Raw genomic sequence first — 15115 nt, 5'->3', positions numbered from 1 at the left:
AGAATTAACTTTTGATTGAATTCCGAATGACTTGTAGACACAGGTCCTGTAAACTGGTTTGTGTGGTTGCAGTCTGTATAAAACTGCAGAAATAAAGAGATACAATAAATATATCAGTCCTGTAAATCTGAAAGAGTCTGATGGTTTATAATGTATAAATTGTATGGTTTTCTTATAAGGCTTAATAAAAAGACAACACCGGCGAGTAGTTAATAATTCAAGTTTATTTATGTAGCACTTTTCTATATTATTAGAACCCTCTAGAACCATTACTAGATCTGCAATTGTATTTAACTAAATTCAGACACACACATTTAGGAAAGAAACATCAAGTCTTCATCTAATTCAGTATGTCAATGTCCTGTTATTCATATGAATGTGAAGAGTCTATATACACAACTCACAGCTCAAATACAACTTACGCGTTCACACAGCAAGTGATTAAACACTTACAACAATCATCAACTGTCTTTACCTCAATCCTGCAGTCTTTACCTGGGTCTGATATCTCAGTCGTTGTTTACTCTCTCTCTCTCTCTCTCTCTCTCTCTAATTCGACGCGTTGTAAAGCTCACTGAACGAAACACATTTCCTAATTCTTCCCCAGAGAGAGAGACAAGGGGAGGTACTTAGAGAGATTAGAGTGATCAGAGACGTTGGCTTCTCCCTGCGGCTCTTTGACTTACTCACTCAGATCTGAAGATACACCAGACTTTCAAACTTTGTATGTTTAAAGTGTGTGAGAATCACCTCTGACTCACTCGTGAATGTTTATATGCACCTGTAGGTAAAAGCTATAAGAGAGCCGTTTGTTCCTTAAAATATGAAAGAAAATGTCATTGCCCCTTCAGTAGGGCTGGGCCATATATCATGCAATTATTATGCTCAGTTTCCCTATAAACTAACACCACATCCAAAAGCCAGAGGGCGCTCTCGCATAGAAACTCTGAATATGGGCATCAGAAGAAGAACGATCTACACACCCCCGCGTCTGCGTTTCAATCATGTACTATCCATCCTATATAGTATTGGAAAGTAGAATTAGTTTTTAGAATTAAAATAGTTATGGCCTTTCTAACATGCAAAAGCATGATCACCCCTTTTTTATTCTTGCACGGGAGACAATTAACAATGAAAGGTTGGTGGACCTAATATAACTGATGAATTAACAAATTTAAGTATACAGTAAACATTATCCGAATCGTCCCAGCCTTCAGTCTTAAACAAAGAACTCACCTCCAGACAAATAATGAAAAAACATTTGTGGAAGTTATGTCATGGTTCCACTATCATGTCATGTTTTATTCCTGTCTCAAAAATACAAAGTTGGCGGTGTTGTTCAGCCGCGGTCTCAGGGATCCTCTGTCTCCAGCGGAGATGAGGATGCTGAGACCGCTGGACTTCGATGTCGTGTGGCGGTATGCCACGAACAGGTCTGAGTCCAGTGTAACCTGTACCTGCACCCAATGACAAGTTCACTAGATCACACTCACTAATGGACCAGTGGCTCAGAAGATTTTGATTCGCTCTAGGAGAGAGATGATGCAGCAGCAGTGAACACTCAGACCAACAGGTAAGTTAACAAATTGTAATTTTATGTGAACCAATATAGCAACGAAATTTGACGTATGAAAATTTAAATGAATTCAAAATTATTGATCTTATCTCTTCCTCTTCTTTAGAATCAACTCTATTCAATTTCCTAGAATTACGAATCACTAATAAAAATAATTAGTGAAATCAATTTCCAGTAAACCCTCTAATTCACTTTTCTTCATTCACTATAAACCTCCACCATAGGATTTTACCCAGATTCAAATGAAATAAAATAACATAAACACACAATTATTCTCACTTCACAATGATCCCAAATCAAATTTCTCTGCAATGAACCCAATCAGTCCATTAATTCAGTTCAAACAGTCCGTTCAGTTCTGGAATCATCTTCCTGATGAACCAATTAGAAAATGCACAGTTCTGTCCTACCATTCAAAGGTGAACAATTCAGTTTCGGTTTCTCTTTTCACAGGAAAACAAGATTTGGTTCTTGGGTGGCTCGCCAGTCCACCTCCACTGTAAGACATCCAAAGAGGAGTTGAGACGGTTCACAATCCAGGATTGACTCGCAGTTCACTTGAATACCAGCAGATGGATCGCACTCAGACGAACGTTCCAGCATTCACATGGAAATAAAACACATCAAAAAAACCTGGCCTTGAAACACAAGACCAAAATATAAATTAGCACCTCGTTTCATTAAATCACTTTTAGTTTACACAACTTCTTATAAACACATCAACAACATTCATTTATGAAACTGCAATAATACATTTTCTTGCACACTTGCTTGTGATATGTTATTTAACACAAAATCACTCTTCATTCATTTAATTTCACCTAAATGACCTACTTTCAGTGTTCAATTTACACTCAATTGTATCTTTTACTAATACTGCATTAAATACCCACTGCTTTAATGTAACTCACTTAATATGACCTTGAATATAAAACTACACGGAATAGTAAAAAATAAATGCACTATATTGACTCACCAAGGAACTCGCACACAATGTGCATCTGAAGAACAGGAAAATTCAGATGACAATGTTCCAAACCATCAATCTCACATACACGGCTTCTCTCTGAATCCTTGTTAGAAATATATATAGGCACATGGAATATTAGCATTTAGCTAACGTACCCTTATTGCATCATTAACACGCGGTCGAACACACTATGAGCATAATCACACATCTTACTACATTTAACCGTCACTTAACTCTATATTATCATCATATGAATGATTAAAGACAAATTTAACAACTCACATGAGTTTTCGCTGGATTTAGAGCTTAAAATCTCCCGGAGCAGCAACAACCATCTGCTCTCATCAGATTCACGGAGGAAAAAAAAACTAAATCTAGTACGCACTACTTTCCAAAGTCCCGCAATAGCGGAAGCTCACATGACGTCACTCAAAGCGCGATCTAATTGGAGGCCTTCCAAAAGAAAGTAATACTCATTGAATAATTTTATAATATTCATATTTATGTTTTTTTTTTCACTTTTATATCACTAATAAATCCTTTTACAACTTATATGTGCTGTGTCAAAATCTTTCATTTAACTTGAAGTTTATTCTGTCCCTGCCAACACTTATTGGTAACCTGGGTTACACCAGGGTCCCAGTACAATCCTGTTATCCATCTCCGCTGGGCGCTATCCCGGAGGGTCTTACCATGCAGGTCGGGGTTATGGGCATCACCGTTCCCTCCGCCTCATCAGCAGCAGCTTCACCACCACCAACTGGTCCGGAGGTCCCGAGTCCGGAGGTCCCGAGTCCGGAGGTGTCAAGCCCTTTTTTGGGGGGGCGCCGTGGGGATGTGACGGTCCGAGCGGCCAGCCCGGCCGCAGACTCTCCCCAGAAACCGGCACCAAGCCCGGTCCAGCAACCGGCACCAAAACTGGTCCAGCAACCGGCACCAAGCCCGGTCCAGCAACCGGCACGTAACGCTGCCCAGCCGCCGGAGAGCGCTGCCCAGCCGATGTTCCAGCCGATGTCCAGCCGGCATTCTAGCCGATGTCCAGCCCGGCATTCCAGCCGATTTTTACTATCCCACCCCAACCCATGGATTATCTTGTCTTGTTTGCCCCTTGTCATGTTTGCCTTGTCTGTTTGGTTTTTGTCCTTGTCCAAGTTAGTCTTGTCTTGTTAGTTACCCCTTGATGAACACCTGGAGGTGTTCATTTAAGGGGGGGGGGGGGCTTATGTCATGGTTCCACTATCATGTCATGTTTTATTCCTGTCTCGAGTGGAGCCATGGCATTGCCTGATGGTTTTATGTGGGAAAGACATGGTTCTTTCTCGTGTCTCGTCTTTGGCCCCGCCCCTCTCACTCCTCGTCAGCTTTCCCTGAGTGCTTAATCCCCAGCACCTGTTTCTTGTTAATTATCCTGTGTTTGTTCCCTATAAAGAGTCCTCATGTTTCATTGTCCTGTGCTCGTTCATTGTATATGATACCTGGTCATTGTTGATGTTGCTGTTTCATGCCCGTTCTTGTGCCTTGCCTTGTTCCTGTTTTCCCCACGTCTAGTAAGTGCTAGTTTCAAGTGTTTGTTTTATAAAGTCTAGTCAGTCTGTGTCCTTGTTAAAGTTTATTATTTACCCTGTCTTGTCTTCCCTCTCGTGGGTTTTGTTTTGCCTTTTGTATAGTCTTGTTCTGTTTAATAAATACCCTTGTTTACCCCCATGTCTGAGTCCTGCCTGCACTTGGGTTCTCCTGCCATGTCTCCACCTGTAATCCATGACAAGTTATGGATGCATATAGGCCTACTACTGATATGAATGCTGATGTGCATGCAAGACAGACAAACTATTTCACAGATTACAGTATATTTATAACTGATAAAAGTATATAATCATTTAAGAAATCAAGACATTTTCTCTGTGCACATATGAAGCAAATCGGCTGGTCTGGAAACAGTTCTGGCAGTACCGAAGGAAATCTGTACCCTTATATATATTTTTCAAGCGAATGATGAGAGGCTGATTATTTACGCATGTAAAGTCTCCTAAAAAAAAAGTTAAAACATTTCCCACCATATGTTCACTGCTAAATCTAACACGGAATAATGAAGAAAAGCCTCATTTGTTAGCGTCAATGTGTGTCTTTCTTTCTGTTTTATGGAGACAACGAAGTGGCATGCAGTCAGGCCCGATGCCTCTCGTTCGCCTCAGCTAATGAAAAACAGAAATCAATAGCAGGGATTTATGGGGAGAAAATCAAATGTCTCTTTGTTAAGCTGAGTAAAGGAGGGAGCGTCTCTCTCACAAACACACTCTAATGGAGCCATTCTGAGACAACAGTGACACTAAGCCAGAGAGAGAGAGAGTGAGAGAGAGACAGAGAGAGAGACATAGATTTTTTTTCGATTTGAAACCTCTTTTTATATACAAATTTGATTTCTTTACATAACATCTTGGTTATGGATGTAACCTCAGTTCCCTGATTGAGGGAGCTAGACGTTGTATCGAACCAACAGGTGGGGTTTTCCATCACTTCCATTGGTTTTGAAACAGGCCAATGAAATTGCAGAATGAAACTTGCATGCCGGACTCCACCCCCGGATATCTGGGATTAAAAGGGAGATGTGGGGACCAGCACGGACTTGTCCTGCACGAGAGGTTGTAGCCCCTTAAGTGAAAGTAGCACAGCCAAAAACTCTAGGCAATTGATATGGCAGCGCAGGGCACGTCTAACCCTCTGACACTGCATGCCCGTTGCATACTGCACCCCAACCCTAAAGGGAGGCATCAGTTGTCACCACTACACGCCTCGTAACCCGTCCGAGAGGGACCCCAGTCCGTAAAAAGGTCATTGAAGACCAGGGGGTTAGGTTGCGTCTGCAGAGAGGCATAATGACATAATTTTGATATCACCCAAATCTCCTTTCTTAGGTAAGTGGGTAAGAACTGCTCTGCAGTAGTAGCCCTCCTGCTAGACTATCACTGAGAACTGTTTGCAGATCTTCTGCATTAATACCCCAGAAAGCCTTATAGAACCCAAAGGGGATACCATCTATCCCTGGAACTTGTCCATTCTCCATGCTCTGGAGACCTTCATATGGTTCGATTGTTGTGATGCCTTTGCACAATTTCACGTTGGCTTTTTTGGAGCTTTTTTGTAATCCTTCAAAACAAATCTGGATTCATTGCCTGATTCTCTGTGTACTCACAACTATACAGACACTTATAATAATAATTTGCTAAGGGGTTTCCAAAGGATCTGATAACGTGATTCCAGTATCTGAGCGCAAATTTTTAATATGAATTTTCTGGCCATTCTTTTTTTCCTGGTCGAAGAAATACTTGGAAGGAACATCCATTTGTTCTACACCTTGAAAACGTCTTGGTTCCCCGATGGAGGTAACTCGACGTTGTGTCGAACCGACAGATGGGGTTTGCCCTTGAGAACCCCATCTGTCGGTTCGACACAGCGTCGAGAGACTGACAGAAAGGGAACCTAATCGAACTAATGCTCCGTGTGCTTTTTTTCTATATGATTCTGATAAGGCAGTTTTGAATAAAGAACTTCACTTTGGTCTTGATTTCCAATTATCTGTATTAACTCTTGTGCCATCAAAATATCATTTTCTAACTTTGTAATTGTTTCAGTAAAAAAAAATGTGACATTTCGATTGTATTGTTGACATAATTGTTGTATTTGGACTTTTCCAATATCCCACTATTTTTGTATAGAAGCATATTGACATTTTATTTTATTTAAATTGTTTCCAATAAAATTCAAAAAAGTATTTAAATGAAAATAATTTAGCAAAGTTGTATTAAATTGCCAATATGCACTCTGTGATGTCACAGGGCTTACCTTTGAAACACACATGATCACACATAAGATGTGATCAGAAAACCCCACTGGTAAAATGGAGCCAATTTCAAATCTGTCTCAAATCTCAAATCTGTCCAACCTTGCTAGTGACAACAAATGATCATGAAGACATAACCAAGTGTACGGTCTTACATTGTCATTAAAGTTTCCCCAAACATCACATAGCTCATTCGATTCTATGCTTTGTATAAGTTTCTTCCTTGAAATCATATGTGGTTCTATGTGGTTTCTATCTATATTTGTTTCCGAACATTTAAAATCTCCTCCCTAAATTAATATTTCCTCACCATTGCATTTTTCTATTTCTGTAATTAACACCTAAACAACATTCTATCTGTTTGTCATGATTATCATTACTGGGTAGTAATGGATTATGTCATCTGGATTAGGTCATCAGATTCCATGAATCAAGTACTTGTTATTAGTATAAACTACATTTTAAAATACTCGTAATCGGACTACAGTTACTTTTTATGATTTACATGATTACATATTATTCTCCGAATGACATCAAATTGTTTACAGATTTTCCATAAATTTTTTCAGTTTGTATTTCTAATTCATTAAAAAAATGATTATTAACATACCAACCACTTATATACTGTATGTTTGTGATTCTTCTAGCTTTTTCTGGCAGAGAGGGGAGGGGTTTGGAATCACAGAGATGGAAAATGGAGTGGCACTCATCATTTGATGGATAGATGTATAGACACTAAAGGTGTGACGAGACACTTAGCTGACAAGATGAGATGATACACAAGATTGTGTTCACGAGATCAAGACAAGATTTCTACAATATTTTTAAATAATCCTCAATGATGAGAAAGTATAGAATATGATAATCTCGTATTGATATTTAAATTATTTTAATTACTTACAAAGCCCTGAACGGTTTAGCCCCTACTTACTTAACTGAGCTTTTATCACATTACAACCCATCACGCTTTCCAAGATCTTAAAATTTAGGACTTTTGACGACACCTAGAATAACAAAATCCACCAAAGGGGGTCGAGCTTTCTCATACGTTGCACCTAAACTCTGGAATAGCCTTCCTGATACTATTCGAGGGTCAGACACACTCTCCCAATTTAAATCTAGATTAAACACACATCTTTTCATCCAAGCTTTCACATAATGCATAGGTAATGAACATCAGCTACGCTAATTATTCTCTTTCTGCCCATCCCCAACTAGAGATAACACCAGCTACAGCTGTAGACTGACTGACCATCCCAGGTCCATCTAAGGCAATTCCACCACCACCCAAGACAAATACGACCATCTGACCATCCCAGCTCAGACCACTACATCCCCAACCAAGAGCAAAGACAGACTACTTGTCACATTAATATTAAAGTTACAATACTTGGTATTTAATGCTAAACTTACATCAAATGTCAGAAGTTTGAAGTTATAGCTACATTCAGTGGCCCTGATTGGAGGTTGTTGGGTGGGTGTTTGTGGGGATGGGGGGGCTCGATGGTTGTGGTTGGGGGGATATCGTTTATTGGGGCTGTGTGTGTCTGGTTTGGTCTTGTTTTGTGGTCGATGTCAGACAACAGAGGAATAAAGTTATAACATGCCACTACTATTTTCTCTGGTTGTTCCTCTGTTTTCTGGTGTCGATCATGGAGTGGGACCAGGTTGGACCTGCACGGTTTTTGGCGAGTGGGACTTTCTGGGTCGCAGATGGAGGGCTCTCCCACTTCCTCATGGATATTTGCTCGGTGGCTTTTGGTCGGGGTCACTGAGTGCAGCTATGATACGTCAGCCCTCCCGGCTGAGCCTGGTTTCTGGTTTCATTTTTTTTTCTCCATTAATCAATCATTGGAGTTTGGGTTCCTTGCCAAAGCAGGGCAGTGTTGGCTTGCTCACAGGGAGACTGCATTTATTTATTTATTAATTAGATATTATTTTATAGAATGATCTTGCTCGTTCTATAAACACCATGCACTGTGCGGTGTTTTAACTTTTCTGTTTTTTCTGTTTGCCCCTGTAAAGCTGCTTTGGAACAATGCACATTGTGAAAAGCGCTATATAAATTATATGATTTTTTTATTAAACTGAATGTCTTAAAATACAAAATCGCTGCATTTTGAAAATGTAGTTTAAATGAATGTAATTGTACATCTATTTTTATGAATTATAATATGACTGAAAAGTGGCAGGGCATCATCAAACTCCATATGTCACGGTCTCCTGTATTCCTTGGCCTGTGTTCATGATAAGTTAATTAGCTCCTCACATGTTTCGGTTTCTCTTGATTCTGTTTACCCATGTATTAAAGCCCTGTTTGTTCCTCAGTTCATTGTCCGGTTTTGTTGTGTAATGTTGTGTGTCGCGTGTTTCCCGTCCTGTGGATCAGGTCCCCTTGTTTTCTAGTACTCTACTCTCAGCCAGTCTTGTCTCTTTGTTCCAAGGTTACCGAAGGATGCAGTTCATGCCCAGACCTGATGGCAGAGCTGAGAATGGGAAGCGATGACCTGACAAGTGCTGAGATGATAGAGCTGGATAAAGGACGTGGCAACTTGAGACGATTTTTCTACAACACTTCAAATGCTATTAGATTGTTAATGATAATCTTAAATCTATAATTTACCTCATTCATAAGTTTTGAAATTAATAAAAAAATGTGTTTGTTTAGCCTTGTTGTGCAAGCACTGTTGAGCTTGTGCAGAGGCAGCAGCTTTTGCCAGAGGGGAACTGGAATCCCTGGTTGGGTCTGGGTTCTCCTGAGGTTTTTTCTCGATTGGAGTTTTGGGTTCCTCGCCTCCGTTTGCATATTGTTTTGCACTATCTGCCTGGCCGGGGGGGCTGCTTTAGAATTTAGAAGTTAGACATAATTAATATTGCATATAAGAATTTATAGTCCATTTAATATTTGACCTGTGGTTCTCTCTCCTATGTGTGCTTTCACTGTGCGTGTGTGCGAGCGTATGTTTGCGTGTGTGCGTCTATGTCAATGTGTGTAAGTATGTATGCATATAGAAAGATCAGACCATATCTCACGGAGCATGCGGAATAACTCCTTGTCCAGGCCCTGGTAATCTCAAGGTTGGACTACTGCAATGCTCTCCTTGCTGGTCTTCCTGCAAAGGCTATCAAACCACTTCAGCTGGTTCAGAACGCAGCAGCACGCCTCGTCTTCCAACAGCCCAAAAGGGCTCACGTGACTCCCCTTTTCATCTCTCTTCACTGGCTACCGGTTGCAGCCCGTGTCAGATTCAAGTCACTAATGCTTGCCTACAGGACTATCACTGGATCTGCACCGGCTTACTTCCACACTCTCCTGCACTCCTACACCCCATCAAGATCCCTGCGTTGAGCAAACCAGCGGCGTCTTGTATTGCCTTCCCATAAGGTCAGTAAATCGCTCTCGCTCCCCGCTCTTTCTCATTCACAACTCCTTCCTGGTGGAACATTCTTCATATCTCTGTCCGTTCAACCACATCTCTCACAACATTTAAAAAAACTACTTAAAACCCATCTCTTCTGTGAATACCTGACAAACAAATGAAAAAAAAAAAAAAAATACACTAACCCTTTCTCTCAACAGGTAGTGATCTAGCTTTTGTTGAAACCAGTAACTTTGTATTGGCACCTAATGTACTATGGCTCCTGTATGAACTTTCGCTTATTGCTCCTAAACTCTTTGTAAGTCGCTTTGGATAAAAGCGTCTGCTAAATGTCTAAATGAATAAATAAATGAAATGTATGCATATTGTGTGTGTGGAGCATTTGTATGTCTGTCTTTTGTTGTTTTCACCTTTTTCTTGTTTTTACAGGTATATGCCTTTAGTTGTTTTTCTTTTATTCAATGTGTCTCATGTACAGCTGCTTTGTTACAATGAAAATTGTAAAAAGCGCTATATAAATAAAGTTGGGTTTAGTAAGCGTTGTTTTATATTGAAATACGTTGTTGGATTATCTACGTCTTCTGAACATTCTTCAGCACGAGGCCGTTCTGTTACACCATCATGCTGATATCATGAGACCTTGATGAGAAATCTTGTCACATTTTAATCTTGTGAGATCTTGTGGCATGATATCTTGTCAAACCCTTATTAGACACCCTTTGATTTTTAAGGAAACTCAAGGGAAATCTATTTAGTGTTACTATCAGTAAATTCTAACAAGTTAAATGAATGTTAGTATTTTGTCCATACTGTACTTTAAAAGATGTTGAGGCTCTTGTTGGTGATAAAGAATGGAATATTTTCCTCCTTGTATCTGTCAAAATAGAAAAACATTTTCCTGGTTCCACATATGTAACATCGAATAAGATTTTAATCAAAATAAATCTAAATGTAATCCAAAAGTAGTCAGATTACGTTTCCAAGAATGTGTAATGTAAGAGATTGATTTACTGACAACAAATTTGGTAATGTAATCTAAAATCAGTAACTGATTACAATGCATAAGTAATCTAACCAGGTTTTTAGATAACATTACATTTTACATTACATTTAGCAGACGCTTTTGCCCAAAGCCACATACAAACGGGTTAAACAATGGAAGCAATAGGCCCTTTTCACTGTTGCTAAATTCCAGCGCAACGGCAAAACGGAAGTTCTTCTTCTTCTTCTCCTTGTTTGTTGCAAAATGGATGTTATGATACACAGCTGTGCAAAAAGGCGGAAGTTTAGTCACGTCATTGTGAAAAGGGTATATTGGAACAACATAAGGACAACAAAAAGCATTAGTGCAGTAAAACTCTTTGATAGAAGTCAGATCTGGTCAGGTTTTGACGGAAGAGATGTGTTTTCAGACAATTCTTAAAGACTGCTACAGAACCTGCTGATCTTTTAGCAGCGGGTAGATCATTACACAGATGTGGAACCCATCGAGAGAAGGTACTTGAGAATCATTTTTTACCTTTTTGGGATGGGACTGCCACAGGCATGCGTCTATAAAAAAATGTCTGATTCATCCAACACAGAGAGCTGCACGGTATGTGATCTTTAAACAGAATCTGTGTTACAGTGTTTCAGACAGCCTAACCCTGTGATTCTATGCCGTGACTGCAGTCTGTCATGTCATTACATCATAACTCGTGCTACAGAAGGTTCACTGCTCGGTTTATTAGATATCTCTCGTTCGACATTGAAGTGACGCGCCGCTGCTACATCTCTGTGCGCTTATCTGTTTCGGGAAGCTTCTGGAAAGATGGGATGTGTTTCATCTCAGTGGTCTGACAACGGTTACAGCCAGTACAGTGTTCTCGTGTGTTCACATCTACTGTAGCTTCCAAAGATCTCCATAAAATAAAAATAAACACTCTTCTGACTCTTCAACATTCTGCCAATATTACACGTCATGTGTTAATGGAGAAAAAGGTTTTATTTGGAAGATATTATTTAAGGATGTGTTTTCATTTGGTTGTGGATTTTCAGCTTTACGTGTTTAAGGCTCCTACAGTGCTTATGGAGGTTGGCTCTCCAACCCTCCTCCTGATGATCTACCGTCCTGAGGATTAAAGCTCCAAAGCCAATCAAACACAGCTGAAGCTCATTATGGTGTTGAGAGTTGCGTGTTATAATGGTTGGAGCTGCAATCTGCAGGTGCAGGGCTGGAATAGTTATGATAGCAATTCATCTTCTATTTTCATTCTTTATATTCAATGGTATCTGGTATAATTCACCCTATTTTAAATCACAAATGTTTGTTGGGTAAGGAATTGGTCTTTAAATCTATAATTCAGAAGCTTTTAAATGCAAAGATTCTTTAGAAATATGAATTGACGGTACTGTATTTGAGGAATGAACACTCACAGCTCTTGGACGGGGGTTGGGTTGGTATGATATTATGAAGCTGATAATGCTCATTACCCTGCATGCATGCTGATGTCTGGCAGATCAGTGACGCAATCTGAAGAGTCTGAGAAAGAACTGCAAACCCCTTAACCGATTTTATAACCTTAAGCCCTGTCGAACCTCTGATGTCCTTCATGCACCAAAGCCTGCTTCAGAAAGAGAGAGAAATTTTATACTGCATGTGACAGTACGTACTGAATTTGAATAAGTTCCCACCTATCGACCATTAATGCGTTCTATAAAATATGTGTGGGGGTAGTATGAATACATTTCATATATTACAAATTACAACATTACAAATATAGTCACCATTCCTATGCCCTACTCCAGGGGTCTTCAACTACTTTTCTTTGAGGGCCAGATTCCAAAAGTATAAATAGGATAAGGACCAATTTTTGCCCATATCCTCATTACTTCTGCTATTTTGTATTTCTTTTATTTATTGCGTTTTATTCCTTTTATACTGTTTTTGTTGCTGTTATTTATAGGCCCTATATTAAAACATGCACATAGATATTGCATCCAGTATTTGTGCTTTTTCATCATTAAATTAAAAGGGATATTGTCTTTTTTATTGTATTTTATATTCCACATTTTATATTCCTTTATATACTTTACCCCTAAATTGCAACTCATTAACTCACCCACAGTCATCCAGTACATCCAAGATGTGGGTGGCATTGATTTTTCAGAAGATATTTATGAAGACATTTAGTTGAATTAATTAAAGTTAAATTAATAAAAGTTAAAAAAGCAAATACATATAGCACAAAAGTAATCCCTGCCCCTTGTGACGTTAAATTAGTGTCTTATAAAGCGAGCCAATTGATCTGTGCAAGAAACTGAACGGTTTTATCACATCTTCAGGTGAATTCCAATCACATTCATGTGCCCCACGCACTTAGGGCAGATGCTTTGTATAGTACAAGTTCTTGTGAGATGAACAGCTGTTTTTCATAAATATTGCCATTATACAATGAAGGCAGTAATGAAAACAACACCGTTGTCCCCTTATCTGAAACAGCAGCGTTTTGGACATTTAAAGATGTGGCGTCTCAGGAGGACGTGCATTTAAAGCACACCGTTCTTAAACTCTCGCCACTTATTTGAAATGTTAAGGCGGGCCAGGTAAAGATGATTGACGGGCCGCATTTGGCCCACGGGCCGCCAGTTGACTAGCTCTGCCCTACTCCCTTCGATGGGCAGAGCACTCAGAGTTTAGACTTTGGAGTTACCAAGGCATTCGCATGCATTATATAGACGTTTGGAGTAAGGAAGCAACTTAATTTCCTCATCTTCTTCAGCTGGCATGTTCCGGTGATAATGAAGCATTGTGTCCGTCAGCAGATGTCTACGGTTTAATGGCATAACTTAAGCATAAAACCTGTTTGGAAATGAACAATACATTTTATATTTTGGGTCTCAATAGTTTACGTAGCATGATCGTGCCTCATCACGAATTTAGTGTTATGCTTGTAAACGATGACTACCAAACCACAATAAATGTTTTATGGTCAAAGTTGCCAGCCTACGCCAGCGCTTTTTAACCTTTTCACCAAACTTTAATGACTCACAGTACATTTTCTGTAAGGAATATATGGACAAACAATACGTCCAATGAAAGAACAGAGTCTCAGCTTTTAAACAAAAGATACCGAAATTCTTCTATCTTCATTTGTTCTTTTTTAACACTCCTTAGATGTGGGTAGGTTTCTTCAAAAATGCATCATTTTGATTAAACAGCTGAGATAATTAACGTTTTGTGTCAAATATTCCGGCCAGATTACACTCAGAACAATCATTAAAAACCGCTAAAACATATTCATTCTAGGTTCTGGGATTCTGTACTTTTTCCCAAAGGTGTGTAACAGCGCCACCTGCTGTACAACAGTACAAACACTGATTGCTGTAATAACTCGTCTTTGGCTGGGAAACGTTTTTTTTTAAATGACGAGATAACTCGTCAATGGCAATGAAAGAGTTAAGGACCAGCACATGAACAGCGCAAACCACCATCAAAACGTACCTAACCAGCATATGCAGGTTTTTTTCAACAGAGTAGGTCCTATTACCACAGCGAGTTGTATGTAAATTAGTGATTGCACTTACCCCTGGCTACAAGTGTGTTTCCCAAAATAAAACTCCAGAAAAGTATTTTTGTTAGTTACCAAACACATTCGAGTCCATACGTTGTGTTTTGTTTCACTGCAAATGTGCTGCAAATTCAGGTGTATTGCCCCGCCCAAGAGGAAGCTCATGCAACGACAGTATTTACGACATTGATAACAGACAATTGCACTTATGCTTTAATACCAGATACAACTGAGAGAGAATGGTCGTGTATTTATACATCTGGATTCAAACAGACAGCAATTTGCTCTAAAGATGGAAGAGACTAAAATTTATATTTACATTTAGACATTTAGCAGACACTTTTATCCAAAGCAACTCACAAAGAGTTTAGGAGCAATAAGCGATAGTTTATACAGGAGTCATACAAAAGCTATAGGGTTTCAACAAAAGCTATAGTGTTTTTTTTTTATTTGTTTGTCAAGTATTCACAGAAGAGATGGGTTTTAAGTAGTTTTTTAAATGTTGTGAGAGATGCGGTTGAACGGACAGAGTTAGGAAGAATGTTCCACCAGGAAGGAGTTGTGAATGAGAAAGAGAGGGAGAGCGATTTACTGCAGGGATCTTGATGGGGTGTAGGAGTGCAGGTTGTGTCATTGAAAATAAGTTCAAGGACACAACAGGTTAAGATTAATCAAGAGAACAAAATAAACGAAAGGGAGAAAAAAAGTAAAGTAGGCCATGCTATATAAAACTCTATTGTGTTCAATCTGACCCCACATCAAACTTGTGTCAGTCTACGTTCACACAAACACTTTTCCTAT

General features: G+C 39.3%; 1 long non-coding RNA gene across 1 annotated transcript; it reads right to left on the bottom strand.

Moving 5' to 3' along the window:
* Window positions 1-204: 204 nt before the first annotated feature.
* Window positions 205-2936, bottom strand: LOC130424187 (uncharacterized). Its single transcript, XR_008906918.1, has 3 exons — window positions 2829-2936; window positions 2553-2649; window positions 205-2214 (listed from the first exon to the last, which is right to left on the bottom strand). It is a non-coding gene; the product is annotated as an uncharacterized LOC130424187 (long non-coding RNA).
* Between the last annotated feature and the right edge of the window lie 12179 nt (window positions 2937-15115).

This window comes from Triplophysa dalaica, chromosome 1, assembly GCF_015846415.1.
Source record: "Triplophysa dalaica isolate WHDGS20190420 chromosome 1, ASM1584641v1, whole genome shotgun sequence".
Classification (NCBI taxonomy): domain Eukaryota; kingdom Metazoa; phylum Chordata; class Actinopteri; order Cypriniformes; family Nemacheilidae; genus Triplophysa; species Triplophysa dalaica.
This window is presented reverse-complemented; position numbering and strand designations above follow the sequence as displayed.